Source organism: Marmota marmota, unplaced genomic scaffold (genome assembly GCF_001458135.2).
Source record: "Marmota marmota marmota unplaced genomic scaffold, marMar, whole genome shotgun sequence".
Classification (NCBI taxonomy): Eukaryota; Metazoa; Chordata; class Mammalia; order Rodentia; family Sciuridae; genus Marmota; species Marmota marmota.
In genome coordinates this window covers 17,485,883-17,503,590 of record NW_025999853.1, presented here as the reverse complement: position 1 = coordinate 17,503,590, position 17,708 = coordinate 17,485,883, and the positions used below count along the sequence as shown (strand labels likewise).

Sequence of the window (17,708 nt, the reverse complement as noted above, 5' to 3'; positions counted from 1 at the left end):
CCTTATTCTCTCCCAGTGCTGAATAGCCCTTGCACTCTGCAGGTCTTGTTACCATTGCACGCAGATGGGTTTCAGGACTGGTCTTTCTTCTCGGCTACAGACTCTTTACCTTCCTCTGGGGCTTAGGGATTGTGTTGCCAACTTAAATTTTGTCATTATTACCAGGCTACCTGTGTTATCCTACTTCTCGCCGTCGTCACGATGCAGGATGCGAGGCAAGGCACTGCACTTGAGTGATCCCTCAACGGACCTCAAGGGAAGCATGTCCTATTGCATGCGGGTTTGACGTCCACGCCCCGCCCTACGAAAAAAGGCGTCGGCTGATATGGGGTCAGGTCTGGGGAAGGCGCCTCCTTAGGACTGAACCATACATTGCAGCCACTTCTGCACAGTGGGATAGGACCTCTACTTTCGCCTGCATTGTTATATAAAATAGAAGGGGGAACTGTGGTAAGCCATTCTTATAGACCGTGGCCGCCATTAGAAGATGGCGCCGGCTTCCACTGTGGCCTGTGATAAACAACTCCTTTTATGGAGAGTTGGCGCGCAATCCCTTATCACCCTATGAGAGAGATCCACGTGGCGGCTTGGGATTGGGATGCGGGGGGCTTTATTAAGCTGTGCTTGGGTGTGTTGGGGGCGGGCGCTAGAAGATGATACATGACTCAAGGCCTGAATAAACTGCTGAAAGAAGAATCCTGTGTCGTGTTTTCCCTTGCCGGCGAGGGGTCGCGACAGATACTAAAAACAAAAGCTACATTTTGCCCAAATATTTATTCTTTTTCCAGATTCCAGGTGGCTTTTAACTTGAGATTTACCCTGCCTGAAAGGAAGTGGAGAATTAAAAGAAATATTGTATTTATACATAAATAATCCTATTACCACCATCAAAAATACCCTTTTGCAAGTTTTTGTTTTGGGTTTTGGTTTTTCCCCAGTACTGACAATTGAATGAACCCAAGGGCACTTTACCACTGCTACATCCCCAGCCCGTATTTTTATTTTGTGACACAGCCTCACTAAGTTGCCCAGGCTGGCCCTTGAACTTGTGATTCTCATGCCTCAGTCTCCCCAATACCTGGAATTATAGGTGTGAGCCACCACGCTGGGCTCCCTTTTGCAAATTTGCCTAAAATAATGTTGGTTAAAAAATAATAATAATAAGTAAGCCCAAGAGGCATGGAAAGTAAAAGGAGAAAGAACAGGCAAATCATCATAACATATGGAGAGTTTTTTGGTTTGGGTTTTGGTTTTTTTTGGTACCGGAGATTGAACTCAGGGAAACTAGACCATTGAGCCATATCCTCAGCCCTGTTTTATATTTTATTTAGAGACAACTGAGTTGCTTAGCGCCTTGCTTTTGCTGAGGCTGGCTTTGAACGCATTATCTTCCCGCCTCAGCCTCCCAAGCCACTGGGATTACAGGCGTGCACCACCATACCCGGCCAAGATATGGGTTTCTGATCCCATTTTTAAACATTCTTCCCCTAATTTTTGCTATATTGTCAAAGAACTTCTTGTTCTGTCCTTACACTTCCAGTCACATTATTTCGGTGAGAAGTAGAAATGACACTGACTCTGAGGGAACAAAACAAAATAAAGCATTCTAGCTTTTCTATTTATAATTTTTATTTCACAAAAACAATAGGATAAGAATAATTAGTGGGCTGGGGTTGTGTCTCAGGGGTAGAGTGCTCGACTACCATGTCTGAGGCCCTGAGTTCCATCCTCGGCACTATGTAAAAATAAGCTATTATGAAGACAAACAACAATAAGTGTTGGCAAGGATGTGGGGGGAAATGCACACTTATACATTGCTGGTAGGACTACAAATTGGTGCAGCCAACGTGGAAAGCAGTATGGAGATTCTTTGGAAAATTGTGAATGGAACCACCATTTGACCCAGCTATCTCACTCCTTGTTCTATACCCAAAGGACTTAAAAACAGCATACTAGGGACACAGCCACATCAATGTTTACAGCAGCACAATTCACAATAGCTAAACTGTGAAACCAACCTAGATGCCCCTCAGTAGATGAATGGATTAAAAAATGTGGCATATATACACAATGGAATATTACTCAGCAATAAAAGAATAAAATCATGGCATTTGCAGATAAATGGATGGCGTTGGAGAAAATAATGCTGTGAAGTTAGTCAATCCCTAAAAAACAAATGTCGAATGTGAATGGTGAGAGGGGAAGGGAGGGGGCAGGGGATTAGCAAATGATGGTGGAATGTGATGGACATCATTATCCAAAGTACATGTATGAAGACATGAATTGGTGTGAACATACTTTATATACAAACAGAGATATGAAAAACTGTGCTCTATATGTGTAATAAGAATTGTAATACATTCCACTGTCATATATTTCAAAATAAAATCAATTAAATATTAAAATAAAAAAGATATTATGTTCAACTACAACTAAAAAATAAATATTAAAAATATAAAAATAATTAGTGCTAAAAGTTTAAAGTGATAGAAAAATAAGTATCTTCCAAATTTTGTTTTTAGAAAAATTATTACATAAATTTAGATATCTTTTACAGTAACCCAAAAGCACATAATACATTCATTTTGTTAATGTTTTTTTCAATAGAGACAGCAGGTATGTTTCATCTGTCATGAATAACCAAAACCCCACAAGGCCCTGAATGCCAAATGGGAGCAGGTTAAATGTGAAAGTACTATAGAAGAAACAAGGACCATGCCTTCAGGAAGACCACAAACTGACTGGGAATACAAAGCTAATGAACACAAAAAGAGATAGGAAGTAAATAGGAAAAAAAAAAAAAAAGCAGGGGCTGGGGGCAGAATGCTATTTGGGGGGATTCTCAGTGCAGACAGAATTCACAGAGAGATCAATGCTTAGTTCTGGTAATTGAAAAAATACTTATTCCTTGAAATTAAAGTTAAATTTAATTAAATAGAACAGCAATCATTTCAACTAGATGGGGAAAAAATGCACAAAGAGAGGCAGAAATAAGAACACTATTTAAAGAAACATACATAAATGTGTCCAATGGAAAGTTATCAGATATATTTAAAAAGGATACACACATGCCCATGTGCGCGTGTGCGCGCGCACACACACACACACACACACCCCTACAGGCTAAACTGACAATGTGGAATAGCATAGGGGACTTAAAACACTTAAATGTGCTATGGAAAAAAATTACGTGCAGAACGCCAGTGCTAATGGCACTTAGGGTTCACATGGAACCCACTGCCTCTCCTCCAGTTATAGATCAATGAAAGATCAATAATGTTTAAACATTAAAAAGGCAGAACCAGGGCTGGGATTATGACTCAGTGGTAGAGTGCTTGCTTCACATGTATGAGGCACTGGGTTCGATCCTCAGCACCACATAAAAATTAAATAAATCAAATAAAGGTATTGTGTCCATCTACAATTAAAAAAATATTTTTTTAAAAAAGGCAGAACCATTTTCAAAAACAAGATTAAATATACCAGATGACAAAAATTAAAACAAATACACAAAAGCATACAGGGCTCTGGGATCTACAAGAAGTAGTACCAACCAAGTTCCACAATCAGTATCAAAAATGTCCTACATTTAGTAAGAAGTCACTATGTGAATTCAGAACAAAGCTACTTGCTCCTGGCCATAAGTGACACTTTTTAAAACACTGTAAACCCCATCAAATCACTGTGTTTGGGCTTGAAGTTTTATCAGAACTTTTCCAGGAAAGGTTGAAAGGCTTTTCCAAGCAATGCATTATCTACAAAAGAGAAAAATTATAAGCAATCTATATGTTCAAACCCAAGAAATATGCTAACTAAACTATGATATAATCATTCAGCTAACTGAACAATATCAAGTAGAAAGGCTATATAGAAAAATGATAACACATATGATACAATTCTGAACTTGTAAAAGATGTAAAGTACAAAGTTGGTATACATTATGACTTCAATTATATAAAAATAAATATACAAAGATATTAAAAAGTAATCAGATAAGACTGATTAGCTTCATGTTAGGATGATTATTATTATTACTTTTTTCCTGCTTTGTTAGTGAAAAGATAACATTTGTATTAACATGATTTTATTAACCACCTATCGATCGCCTCCTAAATTTTTCGTTATTATCACCATATTTCTTTAAAAAGTTTTCAGATTTTTAAAAAGTAAAAATTTTTAAATATCTGGACTAGACAAAATGATTCAGAAAATTATAATAGTTAAGCACCTACCATTAACACCTAGTGGCTACAGTCAAATAAACCAAATAAAAGAAAAAAACAACTAAAAACTATTTCTCTGTTCCCTATCAGTCTGAACCAAATATGCAAATTTCCCACACCAAACAATTCAATTCTCTATGGAAACCAAGTGCATGTCCTACACTTAATTCAGTTCCAACAATACAGGGAAAACCTCACAGATTAAGGGATCAGTACAAGAATGTCCACCTCCTTCAGATGCCAATAGTAAGCAATGGATCCCCAGGTTACCCACACTTCTGTCCAACCTGGCTGCAAATCAAAGGCTCCCATGACCCCCTCCTTAAGTCTTGCTGTAACAGCTCAAAGAACCCAGAAAAACATTTTACTTATGGTTTGCTATAAAGGCTACAAATGAATAGCAAAATGAAAAAGAACATAGGATGTGGTCTGGGAGGATCCCAAACACAGCAGCTTCTGTCCTAGTGAGGGGCGGGATGCAGTACCTCCCAGCAGTGGACAAATTCAACAACACAGAAGCTCTCTAAATACCATCATTATGGAGTTGCTTTATGTAGGCATGAGTAATTAACTGGAGTTAATGAGTAATTTATGTAGGCCTTTGGTAATTAACTGGATCTCTAGCCCCTCTCCATTCCTAGTAGTTGGAGGGTGTGGCTAAAATTTCCACACCACTAATCCTGTGGTTAGTTCCTCTAACAACTAGTCCCCAACCTGAACTACCTATCAAGATTCACCCCCTTAAGCTTAAACCAAGGTACACTGAAAGGGGCTTAAAATGAATTAGAAAAGAAGCTCCTTTCACTTCTCTTATCAAGAAACTGCAAGTTTTACGAGGTCTATGCAATAAACTAGGAAGATCAAAATTATTTCAACTAAATAAGAACAGATGCCAGCAATATATAGACTATCCTAGACTATTGGTTATATAAAAATATTCATACTACCAAAAACTACAAGACAGCATTAATCTCTGCAAAAACTTAAATGAAAAAGTCAAATATGACCAGGCATGGCAGCATACACTTTATAATCCCACTTTATAATCCCAGCTACCCATACCACTCTAGGAAACAGGGCAAATCAGCAAAAGCTGAGTTAACAACAGATTAACCTTTCAGCAAAAGGTGAGTATACTAAAATCAAATTTTCACTTTTACAAAAATCTTTGAAAAACCATTGCTGTAGTCTGAATGTATACCCTCAAAATTCATATGTTGAAACTAAATCCCCTATATGAAAGTATTTAAAGATAGGGACTTTAAGAGATGATTTAAATCATGAAAGTAGAAACCTCATAAATGGAATTAAGAAAAAAGAGGTATAAGGCAGTTGTTCTTTCCTTTTGCCCCTTCCACTGTATGATAATACATCAAGAGGCACAATGTTGGAGAAGAAAGCAGCACCCCTCACCAGACACCAAATCTGGAACCTTGATCCATAGCTATGAGGAAATACATTTCTAATCTTTTTTATTTATTTAGCAGTACTAAGGACTGAACCAGGTCCTCTCACATGGTAGGTAAGTACTGTGCCATTGAGTTACATCCCCAGGCCTTTTCCTGTGTTGTTGTTGTTGTTGTTGTTGTTGTTGTTGTTGTTGTTTTGTGATAGGGCCTCACTAAATAATTGTGCAGGCTGACCTCAAATTTTCTATCTTCCTGCCTTAGTTTCCCAAATACCTGGGATTACAGGTAATTGCCACCACACCCATCTTAAATTTCTATTCTTTATAGATTATTCAGTCTCAGATATTTTGTTATAGTAGCAGGAATGAACTGAAACAGATAATATATACAACTTATACTTAGCAAAATTATTTCTAAAACTGAAGGGATATAAGTATTAAAAACTAAATGATATTTGACCTCAGAATCTTAGGGATTTATAAGAAATCCCTTGTAAAATGTAACTTTCAGCACTAATTTTGCTACTAAATTTTGCCCTCATCTTACCATAAAAACAAATTAGAAAGATTTGCACTAATTCAAAGATTATGGAAAACTATCTACTATATGCAGACCTTGAGAAGCATACTCTAAATGCATTATTAATTGAGCCTTGTATTACAAATGGATAACCAAAGCTATCATAGGGTTCTCACTACCTCTTTCCTACCATCAAGAGTTTCTAACATATAGATGAAATGAAAGATACATTTATAAATGACAAAAACTATTTCATGAAATAAAATAATTTCATATAAAGCATTGGAGAGGTTCCCAGGCAGTTTTCATACTTAACCTCTTAACTAATATACTCTGCAGGTAATTTCATTTACTCCTTTAATTTTAATTACTAACACTGCTGACAAGACCTTAAATCTAATCCTGACCTCGGCTGAACTTCAAATTCATATTTTCCTATTTTGCTAAATATCTCCTCCTGAATGCCTTGAAAACACTAAAAAGCCAGATTATCCAAACCAAATTAATTATCCTTTCTCACAAATTTTCTCCCAACTGCATTCCCTATCTCAGATTATAGAACACACTCATTTTGCCTAAAACCATGGCATCATCCTTAACTCCTCTCTCTTAGTTAACCTTCAATATTGAATCACCAAGTTAATTTAACTGCCTGCAAAAATTTTGCAGCTATCTTTCTTTCTCCATCTCCTTGGCCACTATCTTAATTCAAGTTGTCATCATCTCTCATCTGAACTATAAAAGAGAGACCAAATTTAGCACCCTATACCTCCACACTCACATTCCCAGTTGCTACCTAAGATGTCAAATAATAGGTTTCCCTCAGCACTTCAAATAACATGACGACTAAAGCCAAATCCTTCATTCATCTCAACTCTTTACCATCCCATGGAAAATATTATTTTCTTTAGTTTAGTTGATAATATCCTTGCTTAACAAAAAAAAAAAAAAAAACTGTGTCAAAACCTAACTAAACTCAAACAGATATTTGTATACCAGCATTCATTGCAATACTATTCGCAACAACTAAAAGGTAGAGACAACCCAATGTCCATCAATGGATTGGTGGATAACCAAAATATTACCACATAATGGTTACCACCACACTAGCATATATTCATGAGTATTCCATGCATTCTATTCTAGCACCAAAGACAGTTTAATAATAAATGATTTGTAAGTAAGAATGGCAAGTTTTTTAAAGCTTCACATAACGGTTGCACCCAACTTTTCTGTAAAAATAAATAAATAAATAAATAAATAATTGGCACAAAATCTGCAACAATTATGTGGTACAATGCAATATATAGTCAGTCATCAAATGGAAGGAAGTTCTAATACATGCTGCAACATGAAGTTAAACATTATGCTAGGTGAAATAAGATGGATACAAAACAGCCAATACTATATGATTCCACTTACATGAGGTACTTAACAATAGTCAAATTACAGAATAGTGTAGTTACCAGGTGCTAGGGCATAGGGAAGGAAAAGAGTTTCTACTTAATGGGCACAGAGTTTTACTTTGAGATGATAAAAAAAAAAGTTCTGGAAATTAATGGTTGCAATGATTGCATACCATGTGAATATAATTAATGCCACTGCATTATACAAATAAGAATAGCAAAAATTATAAGTTCTGTATTATATATAATTATATATGTGTAGATATTTATAGATACAGATATAAATCAGTAAATTTTTTGGTGTGTGTATGTGATATTAGGGATTGAAGTCAGGGGCAATTTACCAGAGAGTTCCATTCCCAGTCCTTTTTATTTTTCTTTTTTAATTTTAAGACAGTGTTTGGCCAATTTGACCTTGAACTAAGTTTCCAATTTGACCTTGAACAAGCAATTCCCCTGGCTCAGCCTATCAAGTAGCTGGGATTACAGGCATGTACCACCATGTACAATTATCTTATGTATATTTTATTATTAATTATATTTTTAAGTTTTTAAAAACCTAATTGAATATTATGTTGATGTCATAACTACAGAGAGAAAATATTTAGAGTACTTAAGAACACAGGGTTTTGATTATAGATCCTTAGTGATACTATATAAGAACAAAAAGAACTGCTAAAACTAACACAATAAAATATATTCAATAATCTTAACAGTAATGTTAGTATTATTATTATAAAGCTACTTTATGTGCAGTTAGGAAAAAGTAATTATGTGAATATTAAAAACCAATTCAGTATAAGATTAAAATATATAAATAATCAAAATAAAATCCATTTTATAATCTTAAATTTGAACTTCTGGGTTTTATTGTGATTTTCACTTAAAAATACATATATCTTAGTTCTTATTACTCAAAAGCTTAAAAGTGAAGACAACTGTCAAGGGAAAAAAAAAACAAAATATAGTAGCACTGGTTTGGGGCACTCAGGATTGTGTCAGAACCAAGTATGATGGCATGTGCCTGTGGTCTCAGCTACTGGAGAAGCTGAGGCAATAGGATGGCATAAGCACAGGAATTCAAGACAAGCATGGATAATATGGGAAGACCTTCTCTCAAAAGACAAAAGGAAAAAAAAAAAACCGTTGGGAGGCCACTCCTACCTTAAATTACCTGTAGTTTAAAACAACATCCAATCCTTTTTTAAAAAGCAATTTAACAATTCCTGATAAGCAAATGATACAACCATCACCAACCCTTTGCAACTTTAAGCTGTAAATGCAAAAACCATTTTGTAAAACCTGGGAATACACTTTCTAGACTGCCTGAATTTGTGTTTTCTTGGATTATACTTAGCCCGAAATAAATCAATTTTTTTTCTTATTCTCACCTAGGTTGATTTTATTCTCAATCAGTATAAACCAGAAGTAATGAACCGCCTAAATGTTCATACTATGACTTCTAAACATCACTCCCCTTTAAAAGGAGACAAGACTTCTTAAACAAATGCCTAGTTATAGATATGGGGAAGAAATATACAAGATAAACCTGACAGAGTTTGTGTCAAAAAGAATAGAAGACATTGAACACTAATACTGTACTTTCTTTTTTAAAAAAATTACTTATTTATTCTAATTTGTTATATATGACAGCAGAATGCATTTCAATTCATAGTACACATATAGAGCACAATTTTTCATGTCTCTGGTTGTACACAAAGTAGAATCACACCAGTCGGGTCTTCATACAGGTACTTAGGGTAATGCTGTCCATCTCATTCCACTGTCTTTCTTACCCCATGGTCCCTCTCTTTTCCTCCCTCCCCTTTTCCTCTTTGCCCTCATAGAGTTCATCTAGATAATTGTAATTATTTGTATCCTCTATTTTGTACCATTGTGTCCTCTATTCTGTACCATTGTGTCCTCTATTCTGTACCATTGGTCTACAAATCTATTTTGGTGCCAATACCATGCTGTTTGTTACTACTGCTCTGTAGTATAGTTTAAGGTCTGGTATAGTGATGCCACCTGCTTCACTCTTCTTACTAAGGATTGCTTTGGTTATTCTTGGTCTCTTATTTTTCCAGATGAATTTCATGACTGCTTTTTCTATTTCTATGAGGAATGTCCTTGAGATTTTGATTGGAATTGCATTAAATCTATATAGTGCTTTTGGTGATATGATCATTTTGACAATATTAATTCTGCCTATCCAAGAACAAGAAAGATCTTTCCATCTTCTAAGGTTTTCTTTAATGACAAAAAGTCACCTTAAAGGTACTCCCACTAGCTAAAGTTGGAATAATTTGCAGATCAGCAAATATTATTTACTATAGTACTATAGTAATTGAACGAAACAGACTAAATATGTATAAATCCATGCACTCATAAAATATATAAAAATCCATGAGGTATTCAACAGATCTTTGTCAAAGGAGCAAAGGCAATATACATAGTTTTCAACAATGGTGCTAGAACAACTGGACAGCCACCTGGCGGGGATGGGGTGGGAGGGATCTAAACAGACCCTACATTCTTCACAAAAATTAACCTAACATGGATCACAAATTTAAATGTAAAACACAGAATCTTAAAACCATGAAAAATAACACAGGAGAAAATCTAGATAGCCTTGGGTTTGTCCATGACTCTCTTTTTTTTATTGTGTGTGTGTGGTACTGAGTATTTAACCCAGGACCTTGTGCATGCAAGGCAAGCACTATACCATCTGAGCTATCTCCCCAGCCCACGTCCATGAGTTTTGTTTTTATTTACAACATCAAAGGCCTGATCCATAAAAGAAAGAACTAACAAGGGCTTCATTAAAATTAAAAAATTCTGCTCTGTGAAACACACTGTCAAGAGAATGAAAACCAACAACCTGATTAAAAATAGGTAAATAACAAATACATGAAAAACTGTTCAACATCTCTAACAATCAGGGAAATTTTATCTCACAGCAGTCAGAATAGCAATTATAAAGAATACAAATAATAAATTCTGGCAAGAATGTGGTAGAAAAGGTACATCCATACATTGTTGGTGGGACTGCAAATTAGTACAACCATTCTGGAAAGCAGTATGGAGATTCCTAAAAAAAAAAAAAAAAAACCTAGGAATGGAACCACCATATGAACCAGCCATCCCACTCCTTAGTACTTATCCAAAAGAACTAAAATCAGCATACTACAACAATATAGTCACATCAATGTTTAAGCACCACAATTCACAATAGCCCAATTATGGAACCAGCCCAGGTCCCCATCCATAAAAGAATGGTGCTATATGCCAGACATGGTGGCACATGCCTGTACCCCAACAACTCAAGAGACTGAGGCAGGAAGATCACAAATTCAAAGCCATTGTGGGCAATGTAGGGAGACCCTCAGCAACTTAGTGAGATCTGTCTCAAAAAATAAAACAGGACTGGCTCAGTGGTAAAATACCCCTGGATTCAATTCCTAGTACCAAAAAAAAAAAAAAACTGGAAGACTAATGGACAACTTTCAATCTGATTTTGAAGGTACTGTAGTAAATAAAGATGCTTTTATTCTTTGACAATAACCTTAGATCAAATTGTGTTAAAAAAACAGCACTCTCAAATACTATTTATGAGAGTATAACTATATATGTATATATTCTGAGTTGCTACTAGGAAATTACCCAATGAAATTCACAAATATACTTTAAAACAAGTTATTTGTAGCATTGCTTATAATAGCAAAACTCGAAAAGAACTAAATGCCTTTTAATAGGTATCTAATTAAATAAGTTTTGATAATACATACAACAGAAATATAACGTAGTTATTAAAAATAAAATTAGTTCTGAAAATGCTAATATTAAAAGATCTGCAAACTGTTAAAAGGGGAACATCCAAACTCATATATGAGTGTGACTATGTTTTTATAATGTTGATACATACTAACAATAAAAATTTTGAAACAATACACAAGAAAGCATCAGCAATGATTGCTGGGATAGGGGCTTTCTACTTTTCCATTTACACCTTCTGTACTGGTAATCCTAACTCCTAGCTCTTAACTTCAAACTTAATACATAATTTCTCTCTTAAGTCTTTTTTATTCTTGCTCTGAATCTTTAACCTTGAAAAGTAATATTCATAATAATAACTATTATGATTACTTTTTTTGTCTTCAGAATTTCTTCTTATTTCTCCACTTTTGTAAAACTGAATGCAACTTGATTGATATCAAATCCTGAAGTAGGCTTATTCAGGCTTTTGTATTTCAACCTTGACCTAGAAAACGTATGGTACCAGGAACTCTCCATGTCACTCCACAGATACTTTTCAATTCATCAGAAAACCATGTACAACAAGTACAAATATACCACATTTAACCCTAACCCATTTACAACAACTTTCAGTTGAATACAATTCCTATTTTCTGAACTGTGAGCAATGCTGCCTAACCTAGACTTATCTACAACTTTAATGAGCAAGCAAATGTAAACACCTATTTTGTTCAATTATTAATGTTAATTTGAATGCAAATATTCAATTTGTCTCTCAAAAGTGGCCTCTAAGAGGCTATCCACACTGTTGCACCTGACTCCACCCTCCAAAGTTTCTTAAGTGCCAGCACACCAAACACATCTGCCTCCTAAATCTTTCCTGTGTGGCCTTCAAGTACACAATGCTACATTATGCAGGAGAAAAGGATCAGAAGTATATACCTATCTAAATGCAACTGGCTCTTATTTTCATTAGGGTAAATCAAGTATTCCAAAAACCAAAGGTCCACCAGGTATGATGATTCAGTATGTGGAATTGAAATTATACAAACATTCATTCAACTTCAAGTTTAGCCATTTATAAACTCTGTAAATTTATTTAAGGCTATTCTCTAAGGCTTAAATTCCCATTTGTAAAATGATACTAATAATGTCAGTCTCTCCAAAGCATTGTGAAGATTAAACATAAATGTAAGATGTTTAAATCAGTGCCTGACTTTGTGATAGATATACAACAAAAAGTAGACACATATTACCTATTTCTCTCCCAAAAAAGACCTAGAATCAAAACTTTAAAACTGAAAGGAAGGGGCTACACTTGAAGCTCAGTGGTAGAGTGTTTGCCTCATATGCGTGAGGCACTGAATTCAATTCCCAGCACCACATATAAATATGCAAATAAAATAAAGGTCCATCAACAACTTAAAAAAATATTTTAAAAAGAAAACTGGAAAGAAGGGACTGGGGATATAGCTCAGTTGGTAGAGTGCTTGCCTCACATACACAAGGCCCTAGGTTCGATCCCTAGCACCACAGCAGGGGGGACACTGAAGGCATTCAGAAATCATCTGTTCTAGTTGCATTATTACTTCATAGATGAAGAAACTAAGCCCTAGAAAGAATAACTGGCTTGCCTGATATTACTCTGTTATCTAATGGTAAGTTGTAACCCAAAGCTAGGTTTCCAAGGTCTCAATCTGTATTCTCTCTACAATTTCAAAATGCCTCTCATTCATCTCTCTGATTGTAATCAAGACAAATTCTCTGATCTGAACTTCTTCATTGATAAACTACAAGGACAGGACAACATCATAAGTCCTTCCAACTTCAAATTCTCAGTCCATGATTCATTTAGGCCCTAAACTAACTTAAAAGTCTACAGAAACTAAATCAATTATATTGCTGATTTCTATAAATGAGTAGTTCTCTTCTGGTCATTATCAAAACTCTAAAATTTAAGTTACTGGTTATTAACAATTAGGCAAAGGTAATTTACTTCTCAAATGTAGCCAAGCCAGGAGGGGAAAAAAAACAGTCAAGTCAGTAAAACACTAAGACAGTTATAACTAATTATAGATAAAAAGTTACAGTAACTAAACTAGGTTTATAGACATCTTACAATAATTTAATATTAAGTAAAAGAGAAAAAGCTTTTAAAATACCCAACATACATATAACTAAAATTTATATATATGTACACATATATTTTATACACACACACACACACACACACACACACACACACATGGCAAATTGAGAGTACAGAATGTTTTGATTCATCAAATATAGACAGACACCAATGTAAGAATTCATGGTCTAGTTTTGAGAAGTCATGTTTTTTTCTTTAGTTTTAAAATCACTTAAGGTAACAGGGAAAGATGCTGACAATAAAATTTTCTAAACAGAGCATGTGTGGGCCATGCTCAAAATCCAAGTAAATGGAACTGAAAACCTATTATATAAGCCGGGTGTGGTAGCACCTATAATCCCAGCAGCTGAGACAGGAGGATTGCAACTTCAAAGACAGCCTCAAAACAGCCAGGCACTAAGCAACAATGTGAGACCCTGCCTCTAAATAAAAATACAAAATAGGGCTGGAGATGTGGCTGAATGGTTGAGTGCCCCTGAGTTCAATCCCCAGTGCCAAAAAAAAAGGCTATTACATAGCACTTCATAATCTAACAAATTCTAATCTACTGGTTGTTAATACCTGACATAAAAAGATAGTTAGAAAATTTGTTTCAAAGAAGTGGAACACAGGGCTGAGGTGTTGCTCAATAGTATAGTACTGTCCTGGCACGTGCAAGGCCTGGGGTTTTATCACCAGCACCACAAAAAAAAATAAAAAGAAGAAATTCAAAGGAGTAGAACACAAAATTCATAACATTAAGATCTATCCTAAATATAATCATTTTCTATGATACAAAAATCCCAGACAAAAACTATCCAGATAGTAGATGATCGTCATAATTCAGGTTCCCAAGGAAACAGACTCAAGACAAATCTACAAACGGGTTTCTGGGGAAGTGATCTCAGGGACAACATCTGTGTGGGCGTAGGGGAATTAGTATGATTGGGCTGAGGGAGAAACTGACAGTAGTGAACAGTATCACAATTGCCATAGCAGTCTGAGCTAATCTCACTAAGAGTTCTGAAGCTGGGATGGTTCTCCACCTAAATCCCTAATCAACAAAATGGATATTCTTTGTATCTTCCACAGCAACCAATAATGAAGTATAGGCTGCTTCCAGAAAGGGGACATAATTTTGGATGAGACAGCTTTTTTTTGCTAGGGCAATTTCCAGAACGAAAAAAAAGAGAGACAGAGAGACAGAGACAGAGAGAGAGAGAGATGTAGCCATGACTCCAGGTAGCTAGGGGAATGTGTCTCCATGCTGAATGGAACTTAGATGTCCTACTACAATAATGTACCCTGGCCTGAATATGTAGCTCAAGAGATAAAGAACTTGACTAGTACATGTGAGGCCCTGGGTTGAATCCCCAGTACTGCAAATAATAACAATAATGACAACAACAATGTACCTTACTTACATGTGAGACACCATAAGGGCTATATACTAGGGGAAAAAGATACTAGAAGAAGGTCTAATATCTTTTGTAGACTATAATGTGACTGGTGCTGCTGTGACAGTCGCCTTACATAGTTTTATCAAATTTCATCAGGGTCCTTGCCTCCTGAAGACATTTTTTCTCAGCAAAGGTGCTATAGAATAGAATAAAAGATATCAGGATTTGTTATATACCTGAAATGCTATATATTAGCAAACAATCTGCACTCAAAATCCTCGTTCTTCCTTGATTTTCAACTAAAACTTTTTGGGGGGAGAGGGAGTAAGGGGTGGTTACCAGGGATTGAACCTAGAGGTACTTGGCCATTGAGCCCCAATATATATTTTTTTTTAATCTTTTTGAGATAGGATCTCACTAAATTGCTTAGGGCCTTGCTAAATTGCTGAGGCTGGCTTCAAACTTGTGATCCTCTTGCCTCAGCCTTCTGGGGCACTGGGATTATAGGCATGTGCCACCACGCCCAGGTCAAATAAAACTCTTATGCTGAAAAACATTTTAGAGGTTCCTAGAGGGTGCCTTAATTGGACAGATAGGGAAAATGAAGACCAATTTCTTAAAATCACACTCAGAGGTCTTTTGGTTCCAAATGTCTCTACTTGCTTTGTTACCTTAACATTAAAAGATGAAAATAAAACCAAAATAGCTGAGCGTTGTGGCTCATACTTGTAATCCCAGCAGCTCAGGAGGGTGAGATAGGAGGATCACAAGTTCAAAGCCAGCCTCAGCAAGGGGCGCTAAGCAACTCAGTGAGATGCTGTCTCTAAATTAAATACAAAATAGGGCTGGGAATGTGATTCAGTATTTGAGTGCCCCTGAGTTCAATCCCCGGTAACCAAATAAATAAATAAATAAATAACTGAAGTTCTTCTTGTAAACCTCAGAATATAAACTTCCCCTATATCATTTGCATATTCAAAAATCACACACATAAGAAACTTAAGTTTTATACTAGTTGAAGAAATAACAATTGATTGTCTGCTGGATAAGTTAAGAATAATAATAGCCCCTAAGACAATCACAATTGTATGCACTTTGTTTGCTTTAAATCATTTAATCCTTGCAATAATTCTTTCAGTAAAGACAAAGGATTATGCCTATTTAGCCAAGTGGAAAAATACAAGGCCAAAGAAGCTAACTTAGTTGTTAGCTAAGATCACAAATGTAATACTGAGCAGAGCTGGAATTCCACCTGACTTCAAAGCTTGTATTTAAACATCCACTATGCCACAACCTTATGCTACTTCTCAATTTTACTTTTCTGAACCTGCAAATTTCTGTAATATGCACAATTTATTTTTATAATCAGAAACATATCATCTTATTATTTTAAAAGTTTTATACTTAAAACTAAATCATGGCTTAAAATATTAAGGTAGATGCAAACAAGATATAATAAGGTTATAGCAAAGAAAAACAAATTTTATAGAACAAATAAATCCATACTTCCTTATCAGATCTAATTCAATATGATCTACCATTTAATCCATTCCACATGACAATATATTTGGCATAGAACAATATAAAGAAAAAAATTTTTTTTCAGTACTGGGAATTGAACTCAGGGGCACTCTACCACAGATCCACATCCCCAGCCTTTTCTTTTTTTTTTTTGAGACAAAATCTTGTAAGTTGCTGAAGCTGGCCTTCATTACAGGCTTGTGCCACCACACCCAGTTTAAAGGTAGAAATTCTTAAAACATTTTCCAAACTGGGTGTGGTAGCCAGCGCATATCTATAATCCCAGCTATTCAGGAGACTGAAACAAGAGGATCATAAGTTTAAGGTCAGCCTGGGCAACCTAGCAAGACCCCATCTCAAAAACAAAAGGCAACTTCTAAATATTTTTTAGCTAGTAAAACCCAAATAACTACTGAGACTCTGAAAAAACTTTATGTAAAACTTTCAACCGTAGTTTGATATTAAAAACTGAGACGAGGAAAAGCATGTGGTTTTTATTAAATTACATCAACTGCTATGACCCCTGTTAACACTTTAACAGATATATATGCAACTATATCAATCATATTATTATATTAAATGTAATCAGTCATAGGGCATGCAAGGGCTATGATGCATCCCAAAGTAAACTGGTCTTCCATTGTAAGAACATAGACAAAGATGGCCAGGTTATGACTCATGCCTATTGCTGATTGACCAGTTATGATCACCTGGATTCAACAGCAGCTAAACACAAGCTGGCTAACAATCAATAAAATGGCCAAGTGGCAAAAAAAAAAAAAATTCTAAAACAAAGTCTGTTCCAATACAAGAATGAACAATTATAGCTGAGTCCCATGCTTAGGCCTTTGAATTGCAAACATAGAAGGAATGAACAATTAATTACAGAACCTCGAACTAAACTGATAAACTGAGTAGTAAAATAAGATAAACTAATAGTGTATGAGGAGATTGAGCAAACAAATTTATAACAACACAGCCAAAATTTCAAAAGACCATAGATTCTCAGTGTGTGAAAGCTATAAAGAGAATTAGGAGAAAGAAAAAAAAAACTAAATGATAAGAAAATTAGTTGACTGCAAAAACAGAAGAATATAGACCCAAGGGCATAAACAAATGAAGAATTCCTGAGTCCTTTAACAGCTGAACCCTACAGTGAAAATCTATAAAGCCCTGATAGAAACAGCACTGCTTTGGTTCCTGCAAAATCTTCCATTGAATTAGATCCCAAAATCTTACTTTGATATGCATGCCCTATGACTGATTACATTTAATATAATAATATGATTGATATAGTTGCATAGATATCTGTTAAAGTATTAACAGGGGTCATAGCAGTGGATGTA

General features: G+C 35.4%; 1 protein-coding gene across 1 annotated transcript in view; it reads right to left on the bottom strand.

Annotated features, from left to right (window-relative positions):
- Positions 1–17,708, bottom strand: part of Eea1 (early endosome antigen 1) — a 138,153-nt gene that overhangs the window by 105,749 nt on the left and 14,696 nt on the right. The gene's annotated exons all lie outside the window — the stretch shown is intronic.